At 31.6% G+C, this 11,469-nt stretch overlaps 1 long non-coding RNA gene across 1 annotated transcript; it reads right to left on the bottom strand.

The window, feature by feature from the left end:
* Nucleotides 1-7,057: 7,057 nt before the first annotated feature.
* LOC146938155 (uncharacterized) lies at nucleotides 7,058-8,965 on the bottom strand. Its single transcript, XR_015033352.1, has 2 exons — nucleotides 8,854-8,965; nucleotides 7,058-7,343 (listed from the first exon to the last, which is right to left on the bottom strand). It is a non-coding gene; the product is annotated as an uncharacterized LOC146938155 (long non-coding RNA).
* Between the last annotated feature and the right edge of the window lie 2,504 nt (nucleotides 8,966-11,469).

The following is an 11,469-nucleotide window of genomic DNA, read 5'->3' on the forward strand; positions in this document are numbered from 1 at the left end:
ACAAAAACTATCATATAAAATGGAAGAGTATCACCCAAAAATTGTTTGGAAAAGATGACAATGATCCTAAACTTCACAATTCAGCCCTTTCTTCCTACTCCATTTTTCCTAATTTCGTATGACACTCCTTTTGTTGGGATGAAGGGTAAGATAAAAAGACCCCAAAGCCTCACCACATATTTATACACACAATGATCATGAATATGAATAGAAAAAATTATAACTAACCAATAATACAATGAATGAATGATGAATGTTCATATTTAGGTAATAGAAGTTAAGGAATAGGAATCAAATTGTAGTTTAAAGGTTGAAGTGATAAACTTATTTTTAAAAATAATAAATATGACAATACAAATTTTGGGAAATTGTAACTAATTAATTTATATATATTATTTTACTACATGTGGGTTGCTTGTTTTAAATTAATTATTTAATTAAAATGAATTGTCGCAACAATGAGTAAAAATTAATATGTAGTATCATGACAGCAATGGAATTTGACTATACTTATAACAGTCCTTAACTAAACAAACATGCCACTAATTTACAATGGATTAATTATTATTATACAATTATACAATTAATACATGACTATGCAATTTTCTAAACGTATAACTATAAACATACCAAGAAAATGAATAGTGGGATGAGTGTTTTATATAAGTTTAGATAAAAGAGAGAGTGAGGCTTTTTTAGAGGATGTATTAAATTGATATAGTGGAGAGTTGGAGAGTTTTAAGAGAGGTTAGATATTTAATTGATATAATGGAGAGTTTTGTAGGATTTTAAGAGAAGAAGAAAACTCTTTGTTAATGGTTTTTATGAATAATTAAGTAATGTATAAAAAATAAATAATTAAATTATAAAATTGATATATTGCTACAAAGCCACATCAATATCATTTTTTTTTTTGGGTATATCCGTGTAGATATGCCATTACAATGGATACATGCAATGAATTCAAAGTCACAACAATACCAAGAGGATATGCAGCAAAAACCAATATATAATCAAGAGTTAACCTTATACCTAAGGTCACAAACATTACCAAAGTTCTTACTTGTCTTCAACCTTCATACTTGTTAGGCTTGATTTAACCATCGACAAAGTTTTGAATAATAATAAAAGATAGTAGCTATATTCTCATAGCCAATCTACCTTATAGTGTGCTTGAAGAAAGCTATCTTACCTCTTGAGATATAAATCTATCGTACAATACTAAGGAATTCATATATGTGTTTGTGCTCTTGGTTGATGCAAAGTGTTACCACAACAACATGATAAGAGATGAGAGAAAAGATCAATATATAAATGGAACAATATTTGGTTTTCAATTGGTTAAATAAATATGTGAATTGAAAAGGTGAACTAATTAAAAGGTTATGTTCAAGTGAAAGGTATAGATTAGGAATACAAAGTGAACTTTTTTATATATTCTATTCTATATATCTTCTTTAGTGTTTATAACAAAAGAAAAAAACGTTCATAAAATTTAGAGCTTCCTTGACATATTTAATGCATAAGTATTTTGTTTTAGAATGTGTACCATTAGACCTTATTAAAAAATAATTACGTTGGAAAGGTGGAAAGGTTTTAAGAGAGGGATAATAGCAATGTTTCAATGCAATAGAGAATAAAGAGTTGAAGCTTTTTTAGATATGCCACATCATCCTAAAGCTTGCATGAGAACAACTCAAGTTTCCTTTACAAAGATATATAGATCGTCCTGAGCCATAATCAAAGATTTGAAAGCAAAATTACCCACCCCTGAGCGCTCAAAATTACCTGACTAAAAATACCGCTTCTATGGTAAATTTAACATTTTAGAAATATTCATTAAGACAAATCAAATATCTTACATATTAACAGTTGTATTTATATATTAATTAAAAAATGTTATCAAAGTTATATGAATACAAATTATAAAAATGCAATATGTATTTTAAAACGGAACGGGTGCATCATAAGACTAGGTAATCGTCCAGTCATATTGAGGGCACGATTGTTAAGATAATGGTCAAAATTAATCAAATTTAATAAGAGCTAGCCAAAACATAATGAATAAGGAGATAAACATGAGCCCTTAAAAAAAATATTGGTGGTGATTGGTGAACACATTCCAATTTCTTTCTTTGACTAGAGGAAAAAATTGTGAACTTAATTATATATCCTTGTGCATATCATAAACTTTATATTTTTGCTTAAAAGCAAATCTACATGATAATTTGGATGGTAGTGTAAACTTTGTAGTGTGGCAACTAGTAGGGACTGCTTTGACAAGAGCAAATTAGGAATGCATGTTGAGTTTGTCTGCTTGGGTGAAGGAGCCAACTTGAACTCACCCACCACTTTTAATTGTACTATGATGTACACTTCGTAAAAACGAAATGATATTTGATCAATTATTTTTTAATAATCTTAGAGATAAAAAAAATAATAAGAAAAATAAAAAAAGTTAAGACAAAAAAAATACTTATGTTTTATTAATTACAATATTTTTTAAGGGACTGGGTTTACTGTTGATAATCCCCGTGAGTTTAACTCAGTTAGTAGGTGCCGAGGTTTGAACCCCGGACACTCCACTTCTCTACAATTAAATTGTGTGAGATCTAGCCACTAAACTACTTCAAAAAAATAAATAAATAAGACTGTTGATACTAATTTAAGAATAATAATCAATCCACTCCTAACTTAAAAACAAAAATAACTCACTCTAGCCATCCATTACTACATGTCGTGATCAAGGAAAGCCACTAGTTACCAACTTACCATCTTCATTTGTGTTAGTAGCTACCTAGTCATTTAAAGACCAATTAACACCACACAAATCATTCACAATTTTCAGAAGGATGTCTACCTAATGTATAAGCTTTGAAAATAAGAATAAGTACGGTCCATACATAATTAGGTGATGATAATTAGGGAGCACGTATTCTTGCTGTAGTTATAGTACTATAAAATTATGGACGTGGAGATCAATATCACCAAGAAGCAAATAAGAGTTTACATTACTTTTGCTAAAAGAGTTTTACTCTAACGGAGTCTTGCCTCAGGCTTCGTTTCATAGAAGGAAAAAAAAAAAGTCTTGCCTTGATCAATAAAATGAAAATAATTTGCTAAGTAATTTTTATCTATCACATCAAATAAATTTAAATAACCGGAGAGATCAAAGCAAATTTTAGTAATTAGAGGATTTCATGGTTTTAGACCGAGCCAGCCCAGCCAAAGAAACTCCAACTTAGAACGGATCCAGACATAAATTATTAGTGAGGCTAAAAATTTTGGTCTAAGAAATGAATTATGCTTTTTTTTTTTTTTTGAAGGGTGAATTATGCTAAATTTACTAAAAAAGTTATACTTAAAATAGCTGCAACAACTAAATTTATAAAGAAAATAGTACATATTCCATTTGTTGAAAATGAATTAAAATAACATCATTATTAATTGTTTCAAGAACATCTCTATATATAAAAGTTACAAAACGATCATTTAAGAACAATTACACATCTTATTACAAGCTTGTATACCACATCAAACTTAAAGAAATTATTGTAATTAACTACCTTGAACTAACTCATTATATATAGGAAACTAACTACTACCTTGAACTAACTCATTATATATAGGAAACTAACTACCTTAACCTAATTCAATATATCGTTCTACTCAAATTCATGTTAGAAGTAATTGTCATGCACTAGTTAATCATATAAATATCATTCTACACAAATCACAATCATTACCAAATGAACCTACAAATGGGTAGCTTTCTTTTTGGTCAAGCAAGATGTGAATTGCAATTATAAAAACTTGAAATAAAATCTCAAAGATAACCTCACAAATTGACCGTGTAAAGTAAGCATACAGCTTTACAAAATAAGAAAAATGAGAGGTTAATAACTTTTTTTTGTTATCTGTAAAAAAAAAAAACTTTTTTTTGTTATCAAAAGACAGTTTTAAAATAGATCAAATGGATCCTTATTTATAGATGATGAAAACCCTAGAGAAGATGGGATGAACGAGGATTTCAATATGAGATTTGAATTCAAATAAACAAAAGAGAGAAGGGATTTTTAATCAATGATACTAAAAATAGACAACGACCTTGAATCGATGGTGAGAGATTTAACACATGGACGGTAGGAAAAAATGATAGGTGCACCCCTCTTCTCATAAGTATACTAAGCATTTTTTGATTATTTTTTTTGCTAAAAAAAGTGTCAATTACATGTTTGTTCCTTTATTTTTATTAAGGTTTCAATTTGGTCATTTATGTTTTAAAAGTTTCAAGTTAATCCAAAATATTACTCACGTTGGAAAGTCTCTTCCATCAGTTGACCGTTTCAATTTGACATGTGGTTAATAGATCACACACGTACACACACATTTTAATAATTAAATAATAAAAAAATGTTACATAATATTTTTAGAAAACAGAAAAAGCTTAATAAAAAAATATAAAAATGTTTCATATTCATTCTCTTTAAAATATAAAAAAGCTTAAACAAGCGTTGAATGAGAGCCAACCTTAAGGTGTGATTTTCACTTTTTAGTTATAACTTTGATAAAAGACACCTTCCTAAAAGTAAGTTGGTGTCTTTTCGCAAATGCTCATAGAGTAACTTGATAAAAGACACATTCATAAAAGGTGACTTCTATCATAACCCATATATATATATATATATATATATATATATATATATATATATATATATATATATATATATATATATATTCCAATCTATTTCTACTCTTTTCTTTCATTATGAGTGTTCCATGTTGGATTCTTATTTTTCTCGAAATTTCGGTCGTTCTTTATGGACTATTGGTTGTATTGTCATACATACGAGGCATTTGTTTTTGGTACCTAGAGCCTTTAAAATAGCCATCCTGAATATCATTATTAATTTATCCTTTATGAAACCACGTTGAGCCTCTATGCATTAATTTTTTATTCGTTACTTTTATGTGATTTTGCATCATGAACCTAAATGATTATATATCTATTTGATTTCCCTTTTAGAGTTAGATAGGTTAGTGAAATACTTGTCATTGTTTGAAATTAAGTTTGGGGTTGCTCTTTGGAATTAGCAACATCTTAAGTTTGGAGTGGGGAACTAGTAGAACTTGGTTATCAAAAGAAAGAAACATGTAGATAAAACATAAAATGATGGTCTACTGATGACAGATCATCTTACGTTATTCTTAGCAAGTTTTTCAGACTATTTTAGTAGGTTTTACGAACAAACCAGAGGAGTATTAGAGCAATTTCCTATGATTTCAAGATATTTGTAATGTTTTCTATATTTGAGTTTGTAATTCTATTTTTCTCGAAACATAGCAATTTTAGAGGGTTCTTGAAGTAAATCACGAAGAAGTCAAGCAAATCAGGCAAATCAAGACCTCGGAAGATTATTGGGCTTTGGAAAGATGAAGAATGAAGATTCAAGAAGCCTCAAACTTTAAAATTGTAGGAATTCTGTTCTCCATGTCCAAGACAACTAAACTATGAAGAAAACACCCCAACAAGCGAAGAAGTCAGCAAAACGGAAAGTAATGAAAGTAAAAGCCTAAAGCACCTGGCGCATGCATTGGGGCGCCTGGTGCATGAAATCTCAATGCACATGCGCCAAACACATGACTCTAGGCGCGGGGCGCATGAGTCTTGCGAAAATTCGTTTTTTATGACTTTTTTGCCTTTGAAAGCCTGTAATTTTAGCCCATGTTAGGTGGAAACTTTCCCTATAAATACCACCTTCCTCATTCATAATTTCTCGTTCAGAACTAAAGCAATTCAAGAGGAAGGCGATTCTAGGAAGCCAAAGAGGAGTTCTATCTTCTTCTATCTTTTCTAGGGTATGATTTTATCTTTTAGTATTTTTGTCCTAGTTATCATGTGTAACTAGATATCTATATGTTAGGGTTCTAAGACGAACCTCTGTTTACTTTTGTTAGATAATTATTTAATTTAATGTCATTTTATTTTAGTTTATTTTATATTCGCTATTAAGTTTTATTTAGGATTTATTTATTTCAGTGAGGTGCTAACCTAGATTTGATACAGGGTCGTTCCTATGAAATAGGAGGCTCGACTCTCCTTTTAAAATAGGCCCCTAATAAAATAAAAATGCAATTTTTTTTTTGTATCTAAGCTTCATTAAGAATCAGAAGAACTTCTAAACATGAAACGTAATAAAAAAAAATTAAATGAAAGAAAGGTGAAATTTACCTAACGGTATCGTTTGGATTTGTCACTCCTCCATTGTGGGAAAGGGGAAAACGAATGGTTTGAGCGAAAAAGAAATGATTGTTGTGATTCTGGTAATAAAATAGCTTTCCAAATCGACTGATTAAGTGATTATACAAATTGGGGGTGGTTTAATAGCATCAGATTTATGTCCAGAAAGGAGAATTAGAGTCTAGAAAAATCGCAAACGTGTAACGAAGAAAGAAAAAGAAGTAACATATAATTTTTTTATTTAAGTGGGGTATGAATATTAGACTTAATTATTTTTTTGAGGCTCGTAGCTTTTAGAGGCCCGGCTTGGTTGAGCTGGTTGCACACCCCCAAGGTCGGGCCAGATTATATGCTTAGGTTGTGGCAGAGCTTAAAATTGTTATTACTATCTGGAAGCATATATCTTGATATTTATTTCCTTATACGTTTAAGTATATCTCTAGGAAGTAAGTGATTAGTAAACTAGCGAAAGATATCGAAAGAGAGTTGACCCTAGTAGTAAGTACTTAGGAGGTGACATTATTAATATTGAGTAAAATCTGCTTAACCTAAGATGTAACTAGTTTAGTAATTAGGGAAACAAGCACTGATGAGGATAAACCTAAATAGAACCATTGTCCTCAACATCTAGGTAAGGTATACCCCGATTACTTCCTGTTTGTAGAACTACTTAGGGGGAAAGGAGAATGTGTTGTGAGTGTCCTAAGATTCATGGATTGGCTGTGTAACACCCCGTTTTCCCAACATGTAAAATAATACATAAAGATCAGAGTATTCAACTTAAAATAGGATGTCACACTTCTTAAAAATCATAAATGGAATAAATAACAATTCATCCTTCATAAATTGGTCAACATAAATATTCAAAAACTTCGCAGCGGATTTTAATTCAACAACATAATTAGTCTTGGCACGAAGGCCTCATCAAAACATCTCGTAATAATCCAAAAACTAAATCATAGTCATGTAAAATCATAAGCAGTACGTAAGGAATAGAAAATAGCCACAAAAGTTCCCATCCCGTTACGTATCAGAGCACCTAAAGACACAGTGAGAGATAGCCACTCACGACAGCAATCAATAGCTACTTATTCTCGATCACCTGTAAGTTACTCATACGAAGAGCAACATTTCCAAGCAGAAGGGGTGAGATTTCACATCCAATAATAATAAGCATATAATTCATCAGCAGAATTTAACAACATAAATAACACTTATTTAACTATGTTACTTCTTCGTAATACTTCTTAATTCAACTCCTTAATTTATTGATAACTTGACAACAACGACAATAGATCAACTACGACATCCACAACTTCGACTAGACATCAAGGACGATGCAACAACAACTCTTTAACTTGACAATGCAACAACAACTAAGACATCATGCATGTGGTACCATTCAGGGCATAAGCCCTCGTCTCTATTGAGCATAAATGGCTCCCAGGGCTTGAGCCCTCGTCACTTTTGAGCACAAGGCTCCAGGGCTTGAGCCCTCGTCGCTATTGAGCAAAATGCTCCAGGGCATAAGCCCTCATCTTTAGGGGTGATTGACTAGCATTCCAGGGCATAAGCCCTCTTCTCTGACAATGATGATGCATGGACTCAACAACAATACTTGACGACCAACGACTTCGACGACATCGATAAACAACTTACAACTTTAACGACATTGACGACAACAGTGGTGACGACAACGACAATGACTTCACATCATAATTTCATGCTCATCAATCATAAACAACATCATATAACATCGTATCAAATATCAACAATTCATCATGCATCTTTGTAAAAACATAATAAATTATTAACAACATATTTTCATGTTAAACCAAGGCTACTGGAAAGATATCACAATTATCAACAACTTTCATGTTTACAACAAAGATCAATTCAAAACAGAAACATATGAACAAAACGCAAAAACATGAAACAGAGAATGTTGTCACTGTTCAATTTCGCTAAGACCTCCTTGGAGTATTTTCATCATAACTCAAAGACCAAACATCATTTTTACGTCAAACCAAAGCCACTGGAAAGCTAACAAAATTATCTAAAACTTTTATGTTTACACCTAAGACCAATTCTGTACCGATCAATACCAGTTTTCATTTCAAATTCGGAAAAGTTGTGCTGAAAGTCCATAAAAATTCACTGTGACCTACGTGCAGTAATTTGACCATAACTCAAGTTCTATAAATCCTTTTGAAGTCAAACCAACAACATTAGAAAGCTAACCCATACCTACAACTTTCGTGTTTACACCTAAGACCAATTCCATACCGATCGATACCAGTTTTCATTTCAAAATTCTGGACAGAGATAAGAAAAAACTAGGAAAAGCAACTTATATTATTCAAGCTTCACATTCATCCAAAATCATCACAATCAACAACAACAACAACTCAACATAATTCATACCCAATTCATAATATGACATTAACAACAACAATCATCAACAACCACAACTCAACAACAACATAACATAAATCATCAATTATCACTCTTAACCCTAATTCTCCAATTCTCAAAAACTAAACCTACAACATGTTAAATGAAATTGTCAGAATCATAGACTCAAGATTATTGAATGATAGTCCCACCCTTACCCTAGATTGATTGATTGCAAGGATTCTACAGACTTCTCTTCTCTGGTTCTTCTCTTCTCTAGGTTTCTCCTCTTTCTCTAGGTTTCTCCTCTTTCTCCCAAAAACAATTTGCACGTAATCATTATTCTCTAACTCTAACTCTCCTCTTTATATATAAATCCTTAACCTACTTGTTTTCCCTTATTTCTATTTCTGCCCCAAAGCCTCATTATTCTAAATAATTATATTTTTTCACTAAATATATTCTCTCACTAAATATATTCTTCCACTAAATATATTCTCCCTCTAAATATACTCTAATAAATAATAAAATAAAGTCACTCAATAAAATATCAACATATCACATAATTAAATAAATCATATATTTCGACTCTATCTCAAGAAAAATAAATAAATAACAAGGAGGGCGTTACAACTCTCCCCAACTTAAAAGAATTTTGTCCTCGAAATTCAGAGCACAGGAGAAAATGAATTTAATTATTGCCTACATATCTTAAACTATATATAACAAAATAGAAACTTCAAACAATACACAAACCACATTAAAGTTAGTCAGTTAAACATGATCACATAATAAAACATAACCATTAATTAGAAAACACAACGACAGTATTCAACCGTCACACGACACAACGACTCATCTACTTGGCCGGACGGACCGACCTACTCTGATACCAATTGTAACACCCCGTTTTCTCAACATGTAAAATAATACATAAAGATCAGAGTATTCAACTTAAAACAGGATGTCACACTTCTTAAAAATCAAAAATGGAATAAATAACAATTTATCCTTCATAAATTGGTCAACATAAATGTTCAAAAACTTCGCAGCGGATTTTAATTCAACAACATAATTAGTCTTGGCACGAAGGCCTCATCAAAACATCTCGTAATAATCCAAAAACTAAAGCATAGTCATGTAAAATCATAAGCAGTACATAAGGAATAGAAAATAGCCACAAAAGTTACCATCCCGTTACGTATCAAAGTACCTAAAGACATAGTGAGAGATAGCACTCACGACAACAATCAATAGCTACTTATTCTTGATCACCTGCAAGTTACTCATACGAAGAGCAACATTTCCAAGCAGAAAGGGTGAGATTTCACATTCAATAATAATAGGCATATAATTCATCAGCAGAATTTAACAACATAAATAACATTTATTTAACTATGTTACTTCTTCGTAATACTTCTTAATTCAACTCCTTAATTTATTGATAACTTGACAACAACGACAATAGATCAACTACGACATCCACAACTTCGACTAGACATCAAGGACGATGCAACAACAACTCTTTAACTTGACAATGCAACAACAACTAAGACATCATGCATGTGGTACCATTCAGGGCATAAGCCCTCGTCTCTATTGAGCATAAAAAGCTCTCAGGGCTTGAGTCCTCGTCACTTTTGAGCACAAGGCTCCAGGGCTTGAGCCCTCGTCGCTATTGAGCAAAATGCTCCAGGGCATAAGCCCTCGTCTTTAGGGGTGAATGACTAGCATTCCAGGGCATGAGCCCTCTTCTCTGACAATGATGATGCATGGACTCAACAACAATACTTGACGACCAACGACTTCGACGACATCGACAAACAACTTACAACTTTAACGACATCGACAAACAACTTATAACTTTAACGACATTGACGACAACAGTGGTGACAACAACGACAACAACTTCGCATCATAATCTCATGTTCATCAATCATAAACAACATCATATAACATCGTATCAAATATCAACAATTCATCATGCATCTTTGTAAAAACATAATAAATTATTAACAATATATTTTCATGTCAAACCAAGGCTACTGGAAAGATATCACAATTATCAACAACTTTCATGTTTACAACAAAGATCAATTCAAAACAGATGAATATGAACAAAACGCAAAAACATGAAACAGAGAATGTTGTCACTGTGCAATTTCGCTAAGACCTCCTTGGAGTATTTTCATCATAACTCAAAGACCAAACATCATTTTCACGTCAAACCAAAGTCACTGGAAAGCTAACAAAATTATCTAAAACTTTCATGTTTACACCTAAGACCAATTCTGTACCGATCAATACCAGTTTTCATTTCAAATTCGAAAAAATTGTGCTGAAAGTCCATAAAAATTCACTATGACCTACGTGCAGTAATTTGACCATAACTCAAGTTCTATAAATCCTTTTGAAGTCAAACCAACGGCATTAGAAAGCTAACATCCATACCTACAACTTTCATGTTTACACCTAAGACCAATTCCGCACCGATTGATACCAGTTTTCATTTCAAAATTCAGGACAGAGATAAGAAAAAATCAGGAAAAGCAACTTATATTATTCAAACTTCAAATTCATTCAAAATCATCACAATCAACAACAACAACTCAACATAATTGATACCCAATTCATAATATGACATTAACAACAACAATCATCAACAACCACAACTCAACAACAACATAACATAAATCATCAATTATCACTCTTAACCCTAATTCTCCAATTCTCAAAAACTAAACCTGCAACATGTTAAATAAAATTGTTAGAATCATAGACACAAGATTATTAAATGATAGTCCCACCCTTACCTTAGATTGATTGATTGCAAG

The sequence above is a fragment of the Medicago sativa genome, chromosome 3 (genome assembly GCF_051527215.1).
Source record: "Medicago sativa cultivar Bolivia chromosome 3, Bolivia_mono, whole genome shotgun sequence".
In the NCBI taxonomy this organism is placed as follows: domain Eukaryota; kingdom Viridiplantae; phylum Streptophyta; class Magnoliopsida; order Fabales; family Fabaceae; genus Medicago; species Medicago sativa.